We start from the raw sequence: 21,562 nt of genomic DNA, 5'->3' as shown, positions 1-21,562 counted from the left end.
GTGGAGAGGGTTCAGAGGAGCCACAAAGATGCTCAGAGGGCTGGAGCAGCTCCCCTACCAAGAGAGGGTGAGGGAGCTGGACTGGTTCAGCCTGGAGAAGAGAAGGCTGTGGGGGGACCTCATTGCAGCCTTCCAGTCCCTGAAGGGAGCAGAGAAACAGGAGGGGAATCAGCTTGTTAAAGGGCAGAGACTGGCAGGACAAGGGGGATGGAGTGAAGCTGAAGGAAGGAAGGTTGAAATTGGCTATTAGGGGGAAGTTCTTTCCAGAGAGAGTGGTGAGGGGCTGGAAGGGGCTGCCCAGAGAGGGGGTGGGTGCCCCGTCCCTGGGGGTGTTCAAGGCCAGGTTGGCTGGGGCCCTGGGCAACCTTGTGTAGCTCCAGGGCTGGAGGTTGGTGTCCCTGCCTGTGGCAGGGGGGGTTGGAACTCTGTGATCCTTGGGGTCCCTTCCAACCCAGACCAGTCTGGGATTCATTCTATGAATTGCATGGGTTTCCCTGGTCAGTGGTGGTGGGTTCCAGCCAGCCACTGAGGCGATGGAGAGCCATGGCGAGAGCCGGAGGCACCAGAGGCCTGCCCGGCCTTCGCAGCAGCTCCCCCTCATTCTGCTCTGTGACCTAATTAAATTAATTTTGGTGGGTTTTTTGTTTTTTGGGGGCCTGGCTTAAAGATAATTAGCCAAAAGATGCCCTGATTTCTTTCTTGGGAGTATGATCTTCCATTTAATAATTCAGCAAGCGTGCTTTCGCTCACCATTTATGCTCCCAGGGACGGCCAACACCGGGTGTAAATCAGGGTCCAGCTCCAGTTACCCCAAGTGGGACTCATCCTGCCCAGATGGCCCCTGTCATCTCTCTTGGGATTGTGCTGGGACCCTGCCCTGGTCCCAGCCTGCTGCTACGAGTGAAACAAGTTTGCCAGGCCTGATGCCACAGGGAGAGAGGCAGAGGGGGGTGCCGGGTGCCTGCATGGGGCTCAATGGAACTGAGACACCCCCCCCCTTCCCCACTCCTCCAGAAACCGCAAAAAAAGGTCTTTTCTCTTAAAATGTTTTCTTCTCCCCATGGCCCCGGAGCTGTAATAAATCATCACTTATTTAAAACAAAATCCAGCTAATGGAGCAGCTGCATAATGTGTGTGCTTCAAAGGGAAGAAAAACTGTCAGCAGTTTCCCAACTTTGGAGGTTAAAACGCTGTCAAGTTATTTTTAATAGTTTTTCATTTGTTTTAATTTGCCATCCTTAACATGCAGCGAGGAGCTCGGAAAGGAATCATTTCCTCCTTGCACGGCGTCCTCCCGCCTGGCAAACACAGCCTTGGCCTCTGTGTCACCAGGCAGGAGTGGCTGGGATGCTGTGCCGTGCCAAGGCACCGCGTGCTGAGCTGAGCTGAGCCATACAGGGCTGAGCTGTGCCATGCCATGCCATGCCAAGCCATGCCATGCCATGCCAAGCCATGCCGAGCTACGCAGAGCCAAGCTGTGCAGGGCAAGGCTGGGCTGAGGGGAGCTATGCTGTGCTGAGCCAAGCCATGCTGTGCTGAGCCAAGCTGTGCTGTGCTGTGCTGAGCTGTGCAGGGCCAAGACAAGCCATGCCAGGCCATGCCATGCTGTGTAGAGCCAAGCCAAGCCATGCCAGGCCATGACATGCAGGGCCAAGCTGTGCCGAGCCATGCTGTGCTGTGCTGAGCTGTGCAGGGCCAAGCCAAGCCATGCCAGGCCATGTCATGCTGAAGCAAGCCAAGCCATGCCATTCTGTATCATACAGGGCCAAGACAAGCGAAACCATGCCACACCATGCTGAGCCAAGCCAAGCCATGCCAGGACATGCCTTGCTGTGCAGGGCCAAAACAAACCATGCCAAGCCATGCCGTGCTGAACCAAGCTGTGCTAAGCCGTGCTGTGCTGTGCAGGGCCAAGCCAAGCCATGCCAGGCCATGTCATGCTGAACCAAGCCATGCCAAGACCATGCCATGCTGAGCCAAGCCAAGCCATGCAGGGCCAGGCCATGCCAAGCAACGCCATCCAGGGTCAAGCTGAGCCATGTGGGGCAAGGCTACGCCTGGGTGAGCTGTGCTGTGCCCTGTTGAGCACGCAGGACCAGGCCACATCAAGCCGTGCCGAGATGTACCAGGTTGTGCTGAACCGAGCTGGCCAAGCTGTGCCATGCTGAGCCATGTGATGCCAGGCAGTGCCAAGCTGCGCTGCGCTGCGCCATGCCAAACCATGCCAGACCAGCCCATGCTGAGCTGTGCTGTGCCATGTCAAGCTGTTCTGTGCTGTGCCAAGCCACGCAAGACCAGCCTATGCCAAGCCGTGCCGTGCCAAGCCAAGCCCAGCTCAGCTGTGCAGTGCCAGCCCAGCCCAGCCCAGCCTGGCCGTCCGGGCCGCAGTGTGGGCAGCCACTCGATGCCACTCGATGCCACACGCAGCCAGCCGAGCCAAGCCGGCCATGACCGCACCAACAGGTGGCGGCAGGTCCCCACCGCACCCCTGTGACCCCCCCCCAGCACCCACCGGGCCATCGCGCCCGGGACCAGCCGAGCCGAGCCGAGCCGAGCCGGTACGGCACGAAGAGACTTAACGCGGCTCGTCCGTCCGCTTCCCCCCCCCCTCCAACCCAACCCCCCCGTCCGGTTATCGGGCTGGTTAATCCCGTATGTAAATGGCAGCCAATGGATGGTGCCGTTGAGCGGGGCTGGGATTAGCGGCGGGGCGAATGGCTGGCACTTTTACTGGGATTACAGAACAAAGAGCTGCTCTCCCTTCCCAGCCTGGGGGGGGGGCTGGGGTTTGGGTGGGTTTTTTTCTCCCCAACACCCCCCCACCCCTCCCTCCGCCCCCCCCTTCCCTTCCCCCCTCCCCTTCCTCTCTCCTTTCCTTTAAGCCCCCACCGGGTAGTACCGGCTCCGCCCGGGGAGGAGGGAAGCGGCGGGAGGCGGCAGGCGGCGGGAGGAGGCGGCTCCATCCCGGCCCCCGCCCGCCCGCCCCCGCCGCTCCCGCGCAGCCTCGCCGGGGGAGGCAGGAGCGCCGCGCCCGAGACGCCCGCGGTAAGGAAAAGTTTTGCCCCCCCCCCCCTTTCCTCCTCGTCCTTCCTCACGGTTCCCCCCCCACCCCCCATCATCAACACCATCAGCGTCCCCGGTCCCGGCCCTACGGGTGGCGGTGGGGAGCGCCGGGGGCGGGATGCGGGGGTTGAGGGATGCTAGGTGCGATGGGCTGGGGGCTGCGGGGGGGGCGGTTATTGGGGCTGGGGGGGTGGTGGTGCTGGGCTTTTTGCGGCTGGGAGAGTGCACGGGGACGTTAGGGCTGGAGAGGAGGATGCCGGAGGGTGATAGGGCTGGGAGATGCAGGGGGATGTTAGGGCTGCTGGGGGGGAGATAGGGCTTGCAGGGGGGCGCCGAGGTTTGAGGGGTGTTGGGGGGCAGTAGGGTTTGGGGGAATGCTGAACTCATTAGGGATGGGGGTGTGCGGGGTGGGGGCATTAGGGCTTGAGGGATGCTGGGGGGTGATAGGGCTGGGGAATGCTGGGGAGGAGTGCTAAGCTCATGAAGCTGGGGGAGTGCGGGGGGCAACAGGGATACTGGGGGGATGATAGCGCTGGGGGACGCGGTGGGGAGGCATTAGGGCTGGGGGGCGCTGGGGAGCGATAGGGCTGAGAGGTGGGGGGCATGAGGGCTGGGGAATGCTGCAGGGTGATAGGGCTGGCAAGGATGCTGGGGGCTATTAGGGCTTGTAGGAGATGCTGGGGATATTGTGGTTCAGGGTCGTTGAGCTCATCAGGTCTGGGGCAGTGCTGGGGGGAACAGTAGGGCTGAGGGGGCAGGGGAATGCTAGGGGTGGTGATGGAGCTTGGGGTTGGTGAGGTCTGTCATGGCTTTGGGGGGGGGTGCCAGCAGGCAATAAGGTGGGGGGCAAGGGGGCATTAGGAGTTTGGGTGATAAAGCTGCAGGAGTGCTTGGGGGGTAATGCAGGGGGATGCAAGGAGCAGTAGGGCTGGGGGGGGGGGGGGGGGGGGGCAGTGACAGCACTGAGGGTGCTGGGAGAGTCAGGCATGGGGTGCTGGGCTGGCCCTAGAGCACCCATCACCACAACGGTGCCCCCAACCCCTCAGTCAGCTCCAGGGCCACCACCTGCCCTGGCTGTGTCTGGCAGCACTGGGCAGGAAGGGATGCTGCGAGCGGGGTTTGCTGGGGCTCCCTCCCTCTCTGCCGGCGCAGGCAGCGGCTGGGCTGGAAATAGAAACGCAGGGCTGAGCTGATGAAGCGCTCGGGGCTTCAGGCTGGGCTGGTAACCTGGCCTCGGCACCGTGGCCCGTGGGGCGCAGGGACAGGCGTCCTCACGTCCTCAGTGCTGCAGCTCCCTGGTGCTGGTGGACGCAAGTGGAGGTTTCTGGGTGCGCAGGGGGTGACCGTGATGGGGAGAAAGTTGCTCCCCAGGGAGCCGGTGCCCTTGTCCTTCCAGTGCAGGGCCGGTGGTGGGTTTGTCTGCTATAAGCTGTAAATTGGAGCGAGCCTTGGAGCCAGTGGTGCCACACAGGTCGTCCCCAGGTGTCGGCGGCAGGCGCTGGGCACAGCTGGTCAGAGCGCTTTTGGGAGGTGTTGGTGCCACCGAGCATCACTGCAGAGCCACGGGGCTGGGTGTCGCGGGCGCTTCGGGGTTGGTGACTTGGCCTCCTGCAGCATCCATCGCCCATCAGTGTGACAGCTCCAGGCAGAGGCAGCACCTGGGGGTGTCAGCACGGAGCCTTGTGCGATGGGAGAACCCCAGGTTTGGGGTGGCTGCTCCCTGCACAGCTCCTGCCAGAGGGGCAGCTGGAAGCGCTGGGGAATAACCCTGCCGACACACATGCCTTTAATTCCACGGGATGCTGGGTCTCTGGTCCCTGATGCCGCCGCCAGACCCACCACGCTGGCTGTTGCCCATTCGAGCCCGTGGAATGCCCTGCTCCTGAGGGAACAGCCAGCTCGCTCTGAAATGAAAGCGGTGCGGCAGCCGCCGGCACCAGACCACCTCACCAGTGGCTGAGGGGCTGGGATGCCCAAAGCCACAGCCCGACACCTCTGCCACATCCCCCACTGCCAGAGCTGAGCCCTGGCGCAGCAGCCTGTGCTGCTGGTGGGACAATACAAGGTGTCAGGGTTGGGTTTGACCACGGCAGCATGGTGTGGCTCTGCGGCTAACCACAGGTCCCCCAAGCCTCTTCTTTCACCTGTACAGAGCCGGGGTCCTGATGACCCCTGGGGACAGGGTGCCCTGGTTTGGGGTTGCCCTTCCCATGCAGTGCTGCTGGCATTGCCATCCAAGGCCGTACTCTCGGGGTGAACCCTGCCCAGGGTGCATCAGCACTGTGTGCAGGCAGGGGTCGGGCAGCTGCCCTCCCAGGGTGCCTGCAGGAGCTGCGGGGTGGCAAAGGGGACATGCACCCATGGCTGCTGCTGTCCCCTCTGCTGTCTTGCCCAGGAGGGCTGTCACATCTCACTGGAGGAGCTGATGTGTTGTTGCTCATTTCAGTTTGCTAATGAGAAGCCAGGTGAGGAGGGAAGGAACCTGCTCAGGGACGTATTCAGCAACCTGCCCTACCAGCCCAGGTGAGAGGTGCGGTGCCCTCGCTGGCAGCCTGGCGCTGTCCCAGGAGCCCAGCATGGCGCCGGCAGGCGTCATCGGGACCTTCCGTGGGGCAGAAGGTGGTGAGCAGGGTGGCCTTTGGGGCCAGCACAGAGGTGACAGTCGGACTGTGATGTGCATCGTGTATGACTTGAGCGATACTTTGCTTTAAAGAAAGGAGAAAAACCCCAGAACCCCAAAAGCCCAGATGAAACCAAGTGTCTCCTGGCTGCTGGAGCTGATGGGGGATTCCCATCTGCTGCTCCCGCAGGAAATAGCTGGGATTTTTTTCAGCAATTATCAATGCCCTGTACTTCCTTTGGGAATTTCAGCGGCTGCACCCCGTCGGCCAGGCTTGGAGGAATGTGGAGGGACTCTGGCCAGGCTTCTCCCCAGCTGGTTGCCTGCTGCAGGGCTGAGCCCTGGGGTGGGCGCAGGACTCCCCAGCTTGGGCAGCGGTGCCCTGCCCTGCCCGTCGGCTGACGGACGTGGTTATTCCTTGTGCCACCTGCATCTCTTTGCAGATGCCTGTGGTGGGTGGACGTGGTGGTGGCTCATCATTGAAGTCTTCTTCACTGGGGTTGCTGGTTCCAGGATGGCTGGGCTTGGGTGTGGGGAAGGCAAATGGGTGGGTGAGGGGCTGTGTCGCTGTCCGTGCTCTGCTCCTGGCCATCATCTGCCTGCACTGCACCTCACTGGCAATGACGGTGACCTCCAGGGCTTTGGCAGGGAGCAGAGGCAGGTGCTGAGGGCACATGGGGTCAGTTTGCCACCACTGGAAGCTTTCTTCTAGGAGACAGGGAGGAGGTGAGGAAAAGACCTAGTGGGAGCTCTTTTTGAGGATGGAGATATCCATCCAGGAGCTAAAAATACATTTATTGATTAATTTACTGGGAAGAGCCCAACTGGAAGCTGTAGGGAAGGGCCTCTCGTGTCCATCTGGATGGTGGAGAGTGGGGCTGGGGTCAGAGAGCAGCCCTGGCCAGAGGTTTGCTGGGGAGCCTTTCCTTTCACAGGACATGCTTTATTTACAGCTCCTGAACCCTTGTCATTGAAAAGAGCCCTGGGAGCTCTTGGCCCGGTCAGAAGCTGCAGGATGCTCAGGGCTGTGCAGTGGTGGGAGTTCAGGTGGGCTTCATGGATTGGGGCTTTGGGGCTTTTCCCTTCCCAGTTGGATGCTTCATTTCTTAGTGCAGCCCCGTTGAGTCGAATTTGCTTTGAGCCACAGAGAGAAATGCCAGGTGAGTGCGGGTGGGCGCTCGACCCCGCTGCGTGCCGGCCCTGGCGTGGTGGAACAGTGGGCTGGGCTGGGGGGGCTGCAGCTGGACCAATCCCCCAAAGCACCCCAAAGGGTGTTGCTGCTATGGGAATGCCCCTGTGTCCCGTCCTGGCTTGGGTGCTGCTGCCAAACACCTCCTTGCAGACACCTTGGCGGTGCTTTCCAAGGGACTTACCTCCGGCTTTCCCGTGGCCAGGATGCTGTGGAGAGAGTCCCCTCCTCCAGGGCAGGCTGAGCTGAGGTGGGATTTACATTCCTGCACGCAAACAGCTTCTCTTGGAGTTTTCTGGCCTCACATTGCCTTGTCTCTGTTCTTGTGCTGGTCTGGCTGGTTTTGGGGCAGAATTGACCTCAGCAGGATGAGCAGGGGACCAGTGAAGAGAGGTCACCCTGCTGCTGCATGTCCACACGATGTCATCATCCTGTACCAGGGCTTCCTCCTTTGGAGCTGATCTTTACCTCTTGCATGAGATGAGGTGTCTGGCTTGGTTTTCTTTTAAGTCTGTAACATCAGCAGGTGCAAAACCAGTAGGGAAGCTGGTGGGACCCAGGAGAGGCACTGGAAACATGTCCACCTGTGTGCTGGGGACCTCTGCCCCAGAAGCTTGAAGAGGACAAACTCAAACATCCTCTGCCTGTGGTGACATCCCACACGGGATGTGCTGGGGTCTGACTGTGCCCCTGAGCCATCTGGGCAGCGGGTGGGTGTAGATGCTCATGGTGAACACCACGGATCTCCTGCTGATCCACTCCTGGAAAACCTGGGGAGCTCAGAGGGAGCTTTGGGACACAGATCCCTCTAGAGATGGAAGCTGGTAGGCAGGATGTTTCTGAACTTCTTTCTTTTTGGGTGTTCTTGTGCTTTTTGGTGGTGCCTGAGGGTGCTGGTTGTGGCTAGGGCTTGTGTCCCCTGCTTAGCTGGGATGTTTCTGGAGGAGAAACTTGTAATGGGTAGATGGGGGTTGGAGGAGTTTGCACACTTCTGAGAGGAACATGTGGTGCTCAGGCCCTGGTAACCAGCTGCTTTTGGGGGGTAGTTTGAAGGGAGAAATCCCTTTATGTGAGAAGAGGTGTTTGTTAGGCAGGATGGAGCTGAGCCCCATCCCTGGCTGAGGCAAGGGAATGGACATCTGGGATCCCAGTCATTGTGATGAGGCCGTCGAGGATCCCTTGGCGTCCTTCTTCCTCACTTAAAATGCAGGGAAAAAGGCAAAAACACCCTAAGAGCTTTCCCTCTGGTAACTGCTGGTTAGGAGAATGTAGAGGCAGTTGGCATGGCTTAGGGAGATCTGGCAAGTGGAGAGGGGGTCCTCTGGAGCAGGGGAACAGTGGGGAAATGAAACCACTGCACGAGTGCAGGTGATCTCCTTGGCTCAATCTGGTTGTTGTGGGAGAAGGTGCTTTGCCCATCTTTAAAGTGTGGTGTGTGGGGATGTGTTTCAGCAGAGCTCCTCTTGCCTTTACCTCCAGCTGTGCCTGCGTGGACACCGTGTCTGGGAAGCCACCCGCTCCTTGGTGCTGCCTTGGGGTCACCTTACCTTGGGACTCTGGCTGGAGCTCCAGCCTGGCGGCACCAAAGGGTTGGCCCTGGGTGCTGGGGACAGCTCTGGCTATTGTGCTGGGATGGATGTGGCTCCTGGAGGTAGGCAGAGCCCCCACCCCGTGCTGACACACACAGATGAAAGAGGCAAACCCAGCCCTGCTCTAATTAGCAGCGATCCTCACGCCTGAAATGGAACTCGGCCACTTTATAAGGGCTTGGTGCTGGGGAGCACCCATGGCATGTTGCATCCATGGCAGCACCCTTGCCCACTGCCAGCTCTTGGGGAGAACCTTGGGATGCCAAAAGGTTTAGGATGAGGCTTGAGACCCCACTGCTGAGCAGAGATCCCAGAGGGACGTGCTGGCAGGGGTAGGTCCCAGATGGATGGTGCTGGTCCTAAAGGATGGTTTATGTATGGGGCTGGACCACCACCACCACCCCTGCACCTCTGATGGGTATTTTGGTGTATCTGTCTCAACACCGGGCTGTGATGCTGTGGTTGGGCTTTGGGATGTATTTGAGGCTCCTGAAAGTCACCCCCCTCCCCATCAGGTCAGTTTTCCACTGGTTTCATTGCAGGGTAGGAGACAGGGATGGAAAAATCCGTAGGAAAAGCAGGATTATGTCTCCCTAATTAGTAAAGGACCTGATTATCATTTCTACCCAGAGCTCTGGGTAATGATTAAATATGTGGGAATTATCTTTATTATTTGTATTGCATTAGTATTTAGCAGGCTGGGCCCCTGTTTGCCCTGCAAACAGCGAGCAGAGGCACGGCATCCCTGGCACACTGGCCAGGCAGAGCGGAGGCACCATGAGCCCTGCACACCCCTGGCATCACCCAGATTGCTACTGCAGCTTGGAGGGAGGTGAAATGTTGAGTTGTAGGTCAGTTTTGGTGCATGTGTGGTAGCATGGGGAGAAAAAATAAACATCAGTGTCTTAATGTGACCTCTGAAATGGCAATTTAAATATATATATATTATATTTATTAATGGGTTTTTGGCAGCTGGGTTGGTGAAGCTCAGGAGTTGTCTGCTGCCTTTTAGGACCTCTCAGTTTCTTGTTGGAGGGATACAATAAAGCAACCTCGTTAGGTAAACATGAAGATGTTGTGATCCACCATCTGCTGAAGCGCTGCTGTGTGGTGTGGTGGGAGCTGCCTCCTTCGTGCCAGGGTCTGCTGGGGGTCTTGTGTGTCCCAGGGAAACAGAGGTGGTGGGTGTGGATGGGAAAAAGGGCTTTTTCTTAGTTTCCTCCCTTCTAACCAGCTCGGGGCTGAGCTGTGGAACGCTTCTGACTCCCGTTGGAGCCGTTGGGGTGGCATTAAGGTCATCAGCAAGTCCTCAAAAACTGTGTTACCCAGCTGTGGAGACCCTGATGTGAGGGTGCTCCAAGATGTCATTAGGTCCCATGGCATCATTCTCATTCCCATCTGAGAGGTGGGACAACCCTGTCCCAGCGACAGCAGGGACACCCCCGTGGGCACTGGAAACCCTTTTGCAATCACCGGCAGGAAGGATCGTGCTCGGTCGGCAAAATATGTGAGGAACTCTGCTTGTTTAAAGTGCCTTTGGGGTTTTGGGCCTTAAATAAACATCCTGGTTGGGGTTTGGGTTGGAGGTTTTCATCCTGGGAAAGACAGGCTGGGGGGGTGGGGGGAAGGGAGCTGTGCCGGTGCCCCAAGTCTGCGTGTGCGTTCTGACAAGGTTATAAATTAGCTTCATTAGAGGAGGATCACTGAAAATAAATTGCTCCTCACCCTTTCAGGGCATCACTGGGCTGTAATTTCATCTCACCTTTCTGGGGAAAAAAATACTTAGAAACCCCTGGAGTGAAATCACAGCATTTCACCCTCATCCAGAGAACGGTGCATGTGCCCCACAGCATGCAAACCCCCCTGTGCCCCCTGAGGAGGCTGGGCTGTGGGCTTGTGTCGAAGCAGAGGGGTGGGAGGGGTTGCTGTGGGTTTCTGGCACGCAGTGGTGATGTTGAGCTGGGGGAGAGGAGTGTGCTGGGCGTTGGAAACCCAGTGTGGTTCAAACCAAGCGGCCCGTGTGCTGTTAATGGAGATCTGTGGTGGGAGCAGGAGGAGGGCAACCTTTAACAGGACATTAAACATTTATTAAAACTGTTAGAATTAGTGTCAGGTTGTATTTATTTATTTTATTTAAAAAGGGGAGTCGAAGGGCGGGGGGGGGGGGTGTGGGAAAGACAGGCAAGCATGACCTGAGAGTTGCAGGAGATGATGGATCTGGTGCAGTGCATCCCCAACCCTCCCTGTGACAGCTCCCGGAGCAAAGACCCAGCTCCGGGTGGGGGGAGCATCCAGCATCCATCTGTGCCCTTCCCACGGCTCCTTGCTGGATCCTGCTGCAGAGAAGAGCAGGCACTGTTCTGACAAATAAACCCCTCTCTTCCATCTTGGCCCCTTCAAATATTTATCATATTCCCCCTTGCCCGAAGGTTTGTTGCTTTATGGGGAGGTGGGAGAGCACAAGATGAGCCCCTCTCCTCTCCCCCATCACCTTCCTACAGCCACCCCGCGGCTTCCCCGGAGCTGCCTCCCCAGGGATTACAGTGCTCTCTTGAAAACCTCTTTGTTTCCCCCTGTTTGCTGTTGTAATTTATGGACGATGCTGCTGCTTGTTGAAAAACAAGGTCTTTATCTCCGTGGGAATTATACGTGCCGAAATCCAGCCCTATCACTGCCAGTGTGTGAGGCTCTCCATGATAAAAGGCAGCATCAGCCCTGCAGCAGTGATGCAAAAGTTTCCTCTACTTTAGCTGCCGGTGAGAGGGATGCTTGTCTTCCCTCCTCACCCTGTAGCACACAAATCCCCTCAGCTTTAGATGCTCTCTGGAAGCAGGCTGCTTGGCTTGTGGCTTCATGGCCAATACCTTTTCCTCCTCTTGATTTATTTCTTTCTCCCCTAGCCACATAGGTGTCATTGAACTATTTTATTTTTTCCCTTTGTTTTCTGGTTGATTTTTAATAGTTGGGGTTTTTTTTTTCTCTCTGCAAGATTTGTATTTCCATGCTCACTGACCTTCTGGGGTGCTGTGGACCCAATGTGGTGATGCTGAGGGAGTGTGTGTCCCATGGGGCAGGGGGTGCCTGTGGGTGGCTGGCAGCCACGCTCCTGGAAAGGGCTATTTTTAACAGCTGGGCTTGTGCTGGGTTGCCATCGATGTGCTGGAGCACGTAGGCATCCTTTATTATTTTAAACTCGATAATTAAAATTAAAAATAATGTGGAGGCTGTGAGTAGCTGCTGCTGAGGATGCTCTGGGATGACAGCTTCCCAGTGGTGCAGGGGGTCTTGCTGCACCCAGAGCAGCGGGTGGGCTTTGCAGGTACCCAGCTGTCCCCAGCTGCAGTCCCCCTGGGGCAGGGAGCTGATGATGCCCATGGGCAGCTGGATCCCATCCTTTGGAGGCACAAGGGAATGGATAGAGAGAGCAGTGGGAGGGTGGCTTTCCTCCCAGCGCTGGTTGTCCCTGCATGTGCCCTCCCTGAAGCCCTGCACCCTCCAAAAGCAAAAGGGCAGCGGCTGGGGTGCACAGCATTGGGTGGGTGGGAGCCAGGACGTGGTGCTGTGCTGCCCTTCCTCTTCCCTGTAACTCTTCACTTGTGGTCAGATCAGGCTCAGGGGGGTGCTGGGCTGGGTCTGTGCCCCCTTGCACACTCTCTGCCTGGAAACCATCAGTAATGCCTATGAAAAACAGTACAGCAAATACCACTCCTCTTAAACCCGTGTGCTGGGGGCTGCTGAGGGTTTTTCTGTCCTTCCACCCCACCTCCTTCCCTAACCTGCTTTCCACCAGCAAGGCTACGAAAGGCAGTTCAGCCTAGAACCTTCCTTCTCAGTATTGATTTTGCTTTCTGCTCGAGTCTCTTTTTATTGCCCTTGGTATTTTGAGTAGCTGGAAGGATGCAGGGGAGAGCCAGGCTGCTGCCTCGGAGGGCTTCGTGTCCCCAGCAGTGAGGCAATGGGTGGGGGGGCTAGGGGAGGTATTTGTGGGGCTGAAGGGGTGTCTCTCCTTGGAGGTGCTGATATCCTGGGGCTCGTGGTTTTGGGCTGTGAGGACTGTTCCTTGGAGATGCTGGAGAGGTGCAGGATCACGGGGAAAGCTTCTCGTAGGGCAGCTGGTGCCATTTCTCCTCCCCATTCCAGATCAGCCTTGGGGAGAAGTGAAGGAGCTTCCTCCCACCTTCAGGAAAAACAAGCATTTTGCTTTTAATCAGGTTTTTGGGCTCTGCCCAGGGAAGCACCTTTGCAGAGGATGGGGCACGGTGGCAGCCGAAATAAACCTGCAATTTAAATATTTACTCTCCCATTACAACATAGCTCCTGTTTGCCCCTCTGCAGCGCGTGCGACACGGGGAGCCGTGCCCAGAGCTCCCCAGGGTTCGGCACCCTCGCTGCCAGGCAGCGGGCAGCCATTGCTTGCCTCCTATTCAGAGGAGCCACAAAGATGCTCAGAGGGCTGGAGCAGCTCCCCTACGAAGAGAGGCTGAGGGAGCTGGGCTGGTTCAGCCTGGAGAAGAGAAGGCTGTGGGGGGACCTCATTGCAGCCTCCCAGTCCCTGAAGGGAGCAGAGGAACAGGAGGGGAATCAGCTTGTTCAAAGGGTAGAGACTGGCAGGACAAGGGGGATGGAGTGAAGCTGAAGGAAGGAAGGTTGAAATTGGCTATTAGGGGGAAGTTCTTTGCAGAGAGAGTGGTGAGGGGCTGGAAGGGGCTGCCCAGAGAGGGGGTGGGTGCCCCGTCCCTGGGGGTGTTCAAGGCCAGGTTGGCTGGAGCCCTGGGCAACCTTGTGTAGCTCCAGGCCTGGAGGTTGGTGTCCCTGCCTGTGTTAGTGGGTTTGGAACTCTGTGATGCTTGAGGTCCCTTCCAACCCAGACCAGTCTGTGATTCTATGGTTCTATTGAAGGGGAACTGATTAAGAAATGAATTCACCATCTCAGGCTCTTTGGGTCCCCATCTGAATGCCTCAATGGTAACGGAGAGGGGATGGATGCGGTCGAGCGGGCTGATCCCATTCTTCTTGCTGAGGCAAGAGGGGATTAATTCAGAGGCTTTTGGTGTTGGGATGATTTGGTGTTTGAAAACAGTCTCTTTTTTTTATCAATTTCTGCAAGTTTCATGGTGTGTGAGGCTGCATGGGTCTCTGCAGGGTCTGGGGTACAGGCCTGTGCTTGTTGGCATCCTGAATTGGGATGATGGAGAGCTTGAGCCGGTCCTTGGTGGTGCAGCTGCTTGTAACCCATCTCAGGGATGAAGACATCAAAGGGTTTCCACTTTTTCAGCCCGACAAGCTTATTTTTATGCAAAAAGTAAGCAGCAAGCCTCAAAAAATAAGCTGCGTGCCCTCTGCCTTCCCCATGGCAAGGTACTTTCCCTCTGCACAGCCCTCAAGATCTGTTCTGAGGGGCTAGTCCCTACCCCTGGTGTCACTTCTTCTGCAAGCATCACCATCCTGGGGCTAAATCAGCACGGAGCCACCTCCCACACCCAATCTACACTGCACATGTATTTATTTTCTGTTATTTATGGGACGCCTGAGCCAGGCTCTTGATTTCCATGGTGGTGAGGAACCAGGGTGCTTTAACAGTTGCCTCAGCACCCTCCCCAAAACCCACCTCAGGCACCCTCAGAGGTGGCGGGTGCTGGAGGTTTGGGCACTTATTCCCCCACCCTCTCACCTAAAGCAGGCTCTGAATTTGGGACGTCGCTTCGTTGGGTGCCGGGTGCTGGCGGTGAAGGGAAATGTGCCACGAGGCAGGTTTGCTTTGCAGGATTAAAAGCAAATCAATATTTATGTGCTATGCAAAGCAGGCCCGAGAAGATATGCGTATCATTGGGAATTTGAAGCGGTTGCAGTTTGGGCCCCAGATGAAGGGGTGTGCGTGTCGGTGCGCTGTGTGGTTTAAAGGCATGTGTTTTTCTCCTGCTGCACAAAAACAAGGCTAGAGAGGGGGGAAAAACAAGGTGGTTTGGTTTAGTGGGGGATTTTTTTGTAGGGTTTTTTTTGCTGCTCAGGTCTTGGGTTTCAGCATCTCCCCGCATCCCTGTGTGTCTAACTGCAGGGATGGAGAGGAGCCAGGGAGAGAGAGGGCAGTGCAGGCAGCATTTCGTATGCAAATATGATGCTGGCCCCATTCCTAATATTCGCTGTGTTTACACGTAAATGCAAACAACTGTTGACTTAGTTTCAACAGATAATGTGTTTCATAACACAATGGAAATGAGAATTAAGCTGGAATTTAGCAGGAGGGAACATGTGTTTCTGCAAGACCTGAGGCTCTGCTGTGCCTGGGTGCCGTGTCGTGGTCATGGCGGTGCTGGTGCCATGGGGACTCGAGGCCAGGGATCGGTGTCTTTGGGGGGTCCCATCTCAGTGGCATCAGGGAATACCTCTGCGATGGATTTGCCTTGCTAAACCGCCCTGAACAAGGGCAGGGCTGGTTGGCTGCAGGATCAGGGAGTTGAACCGGCCAGGCAGGGGGCCGGTGCCCCCCCTGAGGTCATAGGTACCAGGGCTGATGCAGGGACAGATCTCTCCTGGGAAGCAAGGGGCTCATGTGCCTGGATGGGGGGGGTCAAGGCGTCAGGGGAAGGGAAATCCTTGCCGAGGCCAATGTGTGGGAGCCCAAGTGCTGGCGCGTCCCAGGAGGGAGGAGGTGGCGGTGGCTGGGTCACCTTGTCGCGCCGTGACGCAGACCAGAAGCACGCAGGAGAGGGCTGTGTCCTGGCCAGCCCGGGGCAGCACTCCTGGGGCTCCTCAGGGCCAGCCCCGATGGCAGCCCAGGCTGCCCTTGAGTCACGGCTCAAATCGGCAGCTATCAGAGCCGCTCCTGCCACCTCCACCCCTGCCTGCCACTGTCCCCACCCCACCGCACCCCAATCCCACTGTGGGGGCAAGGCGGGACCCCAGCACCACTGGAGACCCCGCAGGATGCTGCATTGCCCTGACTGGATGAAGGCAGTGCTGTGCATGGGCAGCTCGCTGCAGCCCCAAGGAGCAGAGGTGTCACCAGGGAATCAGCACTGTGGGACCCACAGATGTGCAGTCACCATCCCTGGGCGTGGGTCTGTCCCATCCATCTGTCTGCCCATCCCTGGCCAGCTGCCACCCAGGGCTTGCAGTGCTCAGGGCACGGCATTAAAGAAGCCGAGGCTCTGTGCATATGGGGGGGGAAGTTTTGGGGTGCACACCCAAGCTGTGTTCCACCCTGGTTCACTGGTGAATCTCCCCAGGAGACCTGTAGTGCTGGGGACACCTCAGCTGGGGGCGTGTGTCTCTGTCCTCCCTGGGGACCCCCTGAGCTGTGGAGCTGTTGTTCCAGGACAGGGGAGCAGCCGGGCAGGACTTGGCATTGCAGCCCAGGTCGTGATGCACGGGGAAGCCAGCGCTGTCCTCATCCAGACCCCGCGGCTCCCGGCGTGTCAGCTCCCCACGGAGGTGATGGGGTGGGTGGGGGCACCCGCGGCTGTTTGCGCCTGGCAGCCGGCGGTGATGCCGAGCCCTGATAGCGCCGCAGTAATGTTGGGGTTTGCATGCCAAACAGCAGGTTTGGGGCTGCTGCCACGGCCAGAGGCTGCCCAGGAAGGAAATGGGGATCCCAGCTGGCCAGGGCTGTCGGCATCCCTCCTCCCCAGCGGCACTGCTGCGCTGCCTGGGCCCCTCAAAGGGTCACACTGGGATGAGCGTGTGCTTGGCTTCACCAAAGACTCCTCCATTGCTGGTGGTGAAGCACCTGCTGGTGCTGGATTCAGGGCAGGCATCAGCACAGCGGTGCTGGCTCTGGCACGTGTGCTCCCTGCCATGGGGCAGAAGCAGAGGGCCAGCCCAGGATGACACGGGATCTGCTCCTGCCTTTCCTATTCATCCTGTAAAACAAGGGAGAAGGGAGAGGGTGGGAGCGGGGAGCTCAGGATGCTCCTATCTCTGAGCCTCCTCTCATCCCCTTAGAAAGGCATTTTAGTTTTTTATTGAGTTTATGTGGTGGAGGGTCAGGCCTGGGATTAGCCCATCCTGTAACACAGGGAATATGCGATACTGAGACACCAGGAACCTGAGAGAAATATTAGAGATCAAATTAAATCATAATGAGATTAGGTAGCAGCTCTCTATCGGATACCTCCTTACGCAGAGGTAATTACCTGGGCAGAGGAGAAAGCAGGTGATGAGCAGTGGTGGCCAGGGGCTGGGGTCAGCATGGTGGGGACGGGTCCACCCAGCCCTGCCTGGGAGCTGGGGGTGGTCAGCACCATCAGCAGTGGCTTTGCAAAAAGGGTGGTGAGGAGCGAGGCAAGGGGACTGCCAGCACCAGCTCCTGTGGCAAGCACCAGCTAGATCCTCCTCTGCTGAGCCCTTGTGTACTCATTGCCCACAGTCGGGGCTCTGTGTCTTTGTAGTTTGGGGTCTCTCTGCTAGATAATTCAGAATCACTATTATTAACTGGAGCAACACCCAGTTAGACTGACACAGGGTGGGCACGCAAACTGGGGCGACAGATCTGATGGGCCATCGGGTACCATTCAGAGAAGGCAAACCATCACCTGCAAACATTATTCATGGGAGAGTTGCTTTAATTTAGAAAGGGGGTGGGGGGAGGAGTGGGGTTAGAAGGAAGCAAAAAAGCCTGTGCCTGTGTAATATAAAATTTGAGTTACGCTCAGGGTGACTGCACGGAAAACAACAGGCTTTTTATGTTGGCTCTTGGGGTAGGAGGAGAGCAGGCTAGAATAAAGATTTACAGTGTTTGGGAGATTAAAGGCCCTTGGTACATTGTTCAAATACCACGAGATTAGTTTCCAAGGAGACAGATACCAGTTGCCATAGGCACCGGGGGGCCAGGAATTAGGATTGCGATTTTTTATCCTGATCACGCAACCAGTAGCTGAACGCTGCTCAAACTGGGGCTTTAAATAACCCCAGCATTAGCTCACGCACCGCTGAACCAGAGCCTGGAAACTGTATCTCCCTTCCTTCCCTCCACCCCAGCGCCCTTTGGGGTGCGCAGACTTGGATCTGGGTGTCGAGAGGGGTGCGAGGGGATACGGGGCTGGGGACTGAGGTCAGTACGACCCCCAGACCTGCCTTGCAGGTCACCCTGTGGCTTTGGGGCTCGTTTCATCTCATTTTTTTTTCTCTAGGCAAGGGATTGCCGGCATCTTCTCATCAACACGGAGCAGGGGATGTACCAAGGGGCAGAATTAGTCGCTTGCTAATTTTGGCTTCTCCTGGCCGCTGGCTTCTGGGAAGTGCAACCCGAGCCCAGGCGCGTGGGATGCCCTGCCTGCCTCTCCTTCTAGGAACTGTAAAGCACTGGCTTTTGTCCGGGCTGTGCAGAAAAGGGGTGCTGAGCTCCCCACCCCATGCTGTGTTTCAGGGCTGGGGTGGGGAAGCTTGACCCTGGGAGCCACAGAAGCACCCAGGTCCCACGTTCGGGTGGCTCCCCTCACCCATCAGGCACCATGAAGCTCGTCTTCAGCCTCGCTGCCCCCAGCCACCCATGCTGGGCTGGGGCAGGATGCAGCTCAGCCAGGGCTGCTTTCCATGCACGGTGCTCGCAGCATCCTTCTCCAGCAATGGCAGGAACACTCCGATTAACGCTTACTTAGCTCCCCCCCTCCCCCCTTTTTTATTTCTTTCTTTAATAAACAGAGAGGCAGTTGCTGGAAGCCAGAGCTTCTGTGCCTGCCTGCCGTGAGATTGCGGCGTGGAAACTTGTCTGGAGCTGAAAGCTGCGCTGCTTGAGCTCCATGGGCAGAGCGTTCCCCCAGCAGCCGCCGTGACATGAAAGTGTTTATCCTGGGGGAGATGAGACTCAGCTTCTGAAGGGCACTTGATCCTCAATCCGTCTCTCTTTGCTCTAGACAGCAGCCTACTGTAATTTTACTATATTATATTGGCGTGTGCGCCTAGGCCAGGCTTAGGAAAATCAAGGCAGCAGCAGATTGCAACGCCCTGGTTGAGAGGAGGGGGGGAAGCTAAATTCCTGCTGTGGATACGTCCCACCACAGGAGCCCCTGGTTTGCTCTCTGCTGCTTTTATAAGCGGGACTGAATTGCGGCGGGCGCCGGATTATCCGGGAAAGCGGAGCTGAGGCGGTGGATGTCGTGGTGCCGGTGTGTACGTGAGGAGCTTTTCCAGCAGGTGCCCTGGGTTTTGTGGGTAAAATAAAACAGGGGAGGAGGTGTCTGGTGGTGGGAGCTGCTTCTGCCTGGTACTACCCAGCTGGAAGGAGGAGTGGAGGGGGAAATACAAGGTTTGGAAGAGCCAGCAGATCTAGCAGAGTGAGGGCTGCTGGCATGGTGAGGATGTGGGCACAAGCAGTTGGGTACCGTGGACTGTGCTGGGGGCTGGTTTTGTCCCAGCCCTGCTGCTTTCAGCCTTTTGAAAAAGGTATTGGCTTGAAAAGTAGCAAAAAAAAGGGGCATTTACGTATGTGGGGAGGGATGTGGCAGCAGTTATGGGACAGCAGTTGGACCAGGTTATGGGGCTGGGGATGCACTGGCACCCACCTTTGCGGGATGCTGATGTGGCCTTGTTCACAGTGGCTGCATTGGGCCAGTGACACCCGGGGTACCCCAAAAAACAGAGTCCCTGCCTGGTCTGGGAGGGCAGCACCACAGGGCACTCGCAGCAGCGTGGGGCAGGGATTAGGAGTCTGGGGGTGTTTAGACATTTGAAGGTGTCTCTGGGCATTTTGCAAATGCTCCAGGTCCTGGTTACCCACCCTACCCCGACAACGGTGCTGACTGCACAGCTCCCCAGTCGCCTGCTCAGGAAGCATTGCACTGAAGCACTAACCTACTGGGGTGTGAGTTGGGTGGCTTCAGGCCCCACCAGCTTGGGATGGAGAGGATGTGGGGGCTGGAGGTCATTAGGCATAAGGGATTAGGGTTGAGCAGGGTGGCACAGGTGTGTTAAAGCCATTGTGCCACGAGCAAGTCACCCATGCAGAGCAGAAATCTGTGCCACCACTGCAGCAAAACCCCAGGGCTGCTCATTGAGTGAGGTGGGGGCTGTATCATGGTGCTCAGCACCCAGGGTGGCTTCGGCTGCATGTGCCGGCTCTGCTGATACCGGTGTTTGCTTAAGTGATTACAAACAAACCACAAGTTGAAATTCAAGCCTGGTCTGTACCCCTGGCTGTGGTTTGTGTGGTTTCCATGTGCTTTTTGCTCAAGTGACTCCAGTTTGTTAGGCACCTCCCTGCAGAAAAGGACCTCAAAGGTCCCTAAGATGCAGTGGGGGAGAGAAATAGCTTCCAAGTCAGTGCCCCTTCCTTGCCAGCATGCTGCTGAGATAGCCCTTAGTATGGGGCCTGTCCCAGCGCGATGTCCCCAGCAGAGGCAGGGGACAGTCCCCTCACTTGGAGGGAGAATGCTGTCTGGGCAGTAGTGAAGGATGTAATTTGTCCCTCTGACTCGTATCAGGAGGCTCCTGATGGATTTTAACGCCTGTTTAATGATAGCCAGGGCTAATTGCTTAAATGTCCTCCAGGACCAGTGTAATTTTTTAAAAATCCCCTTTAAATATGCCCTCCCAGAGTAAAAGCCAATTACAAGGAAAATCACTGTCATCTCATCATTACATGTGGGTCATCGTTGCACCCGTGTGTCACATCCAGCTCCCCACGGATGGGCTGCGGGTGTTTGGCCCTGCTCCCTCAGTCCCAGGGGGATGGAGGCGGCTGAACATGAACATGAACCCTGGCTTACTGAGTATTTTGGGTGGCCAAGAAGCCCAAATGTCACCAAAAAAGCCCTTTTGAAGCCTGGTGGCCTAATTGCCCCCCACCCAGCAGTGCCTTCCCCTGTTCTAGTGCCCCCCCAGAAGGGGAAATAGGCTGTAAATCCACCGCAAGACCTGCCTCTAATACATGTGTATTTATTTCTATATCTCTCATAGACTATTTGAATATCTATTTTCAATAGATATTGATTTATTTTGTTTTGAAACTGGTGGAATTGGAGCTGGCTCACTTGGGCTTCCTGGGTTCTCTCACAGGCACTGCTGAGACAACAGGCAGAATTTTGCTGGAAAACTGACTAAGTGGATAATTTCCAGCCATTCTTGTGTGGAGCTGCAGGCAGGACTGGTGTGATGGGCTCTTTTTTTATCATTTCTTTTTTTCTTTTTTTTTTTTTTTTTTGCTACTTTTCCCCCTCCTGCAACGTGCCAAAGGGTCAAAGCTCTCAATAATTTAAATTCCAGTTTGGCTCTCTGAACTGGGAGTCATCCCACGCGGCCGGAGGCTTTATAAACATCCCAGCTGGGTGCACGGGGGGATTTCCGTGGTGATGTCCACAGGGCAAGGGGGGAGCATTGGTAGCATCTGTCTGGAGCTCTCTGTGCTGCCCCCCTGGTTTTTTTCTTCTCCCTTGCTGCAGTCAGATCTCTGTGCTGGGGGCTGAGCTGGTGTCCTCCTGCTCGCCGCCCTTGGTTGGAGCTGATGGTTTAAGGGCTGAGCTGGAAGATGTCTCACCCACCCAACGCTGGTGGGTTTGGGTTGGGGCACTGGCCATCAGATGCTTTGCCCTGTGATGGTTTTGAATGGTTTGGTGTCCTCAGGAGAGGAGCTGCTTTGTGTGGAGAGAATCACCAGGGTTACACTGGTAATGTACAGTAGGGCTGCAGGAAGAACAACAATAAATCACTCTGTTTAAAACCAGTATTGGGAGAAAGCAGTAGAAGTAGCAGGAGATACAGGTTGTCCCCTGGGCTATTCCCATCTCTGGCTTCCATTAAACACAGGTCTCCTACTCTGCACAGGGTTTGGCCTTGGATAATTCCCAAAAAAATAGATTATTGCCTTTGTACTGAGCAGGGGGTGCAAGGGAAAGCTGGCAAGAAGTTCAGCCCAGTTCTGTGAGTCCTGGGTGAGTACCTGGTTCCTTTTGGGATGCTGGGCTTTGGGTCTTGTGCTGAGGAAGCGTGGAGAAGAGAAGGCTGCAGGGAGATCTCATTGCAGCCTTCCAGTCCCTGAAGGGAGCAGAGAAACAGGAGGGGAATCAGCTTGTTCAAAGGGTAGAGACTGGCAGGACAAGGGGGATGGAGTGAAGCTGAAGGAAGGAAGGAAGGTTTAAACTGGATATTAGGGGGAAGTTCTTTCCAGAG

At 56.7% G+C, this 21,562-nt stretch overlaps 1 protein-coding gene across 1 annotated transcript in view; it reads left to right on the top strand.

The window, feature by feature from the left end:
• The first annotated feature begins 2,889 nt into the window (after window positions 1-2,889).
• GTF2IRD1 (GTF2I repeat domain containing 1) overlaps window positions 2,890-21,562 on the top strand; it is a 73,350-nt gene continuing 54,677 nt past the window's right edge. Inside the window, exon 1 of the mRNA XM_084273329.1 lies at window positions 2,890-3,045. The gene's annotated coding sequence lies outside the window, so the exon portion shown is untranslated. The remainder of the gene's footprint in view (window positions 3,046-21,562) is intronic.

Source organism: Gallinula chloropus, assembly GCF_964237585.1.
Source record: "Gallinula chloropus genome assembly, chromosome: 19".
NCBI classification, from domain to species: domain Eukaryota; kingdom Metazoa; phylum Chordata; class Aves; order Gruiformes; family Rallidae; genus Gallinula; species Gallinula chloropus.
The sequence above is the reverse complement of the archived record's forward strand: the minus strand, read 5'-3'. Positions and strand labels throughout refer to the sequence as shown.